The sequence below is a fragment of the Penaeus monodon genome, chromosome 22, assembly GCF_015228065.2.
Source record: "Penaeus monodon isolate SGIC_2016 chromosome 22, NSTDA_Pmon_1, whole genome shotgun sequence".
NCBI classification, from domain to species: Eukaryota; Metazoa; Arthropoda; class Malacostraca; order Decapoda; family Penaeidae; genus Penaeus; species Penaeus monodon.
In genome coordinates this window covers 37,915,468-37,915,986 of record NC_051407.1, presented here as the reverse complement: position 1 = coordinate 37,915,986, position 519 = coordinate 37,915,468, and positions in this window count along the sequence as shown.

The following is a 519-nucleotide window of genomic DNA, read 5'->3' as shown; positions in this document are numbered from 1 at the left end:
TTGTATAAATATATGGGTTGTTTTACATCATTCATAGACATTTTATTTCCATTCCCTTTCCTGAATTACTTTGGAACACATTGTAAATGTCTGGCCACAGAAAATCTAAAAGCTAAAATCACATTTATTCCACCTTTCATGTTTCACGGATGTGGGTTCACTCTTATATGAATCCGGACACCCTCTTTCCCCACTTATAAATGTAAACAAACATGCTGACGCGGTGCTCAACAGTCGAAATCGGTGACGGGCAGTTATATCTCAAAATCATTAACTTCTCGTTAGGCAGCAAGTAACTACAGTGAGAAAGGCAAGGACACGTGTTATTCCTCTGTTTACTGCTCACGACATGCTAACTTGGAAGTGAGAGAAGCCATAGTTACCATCATTGCCGCAAACCATGCGAATGCGATGATGGAGCCTAGACTTCGGATTTAGATGTCTGTGATTTATTTATTAACTATAACAACGCCTGCACCTCCTTTAAATTTTGCAAATCTATTACTGTGTGTATATGTG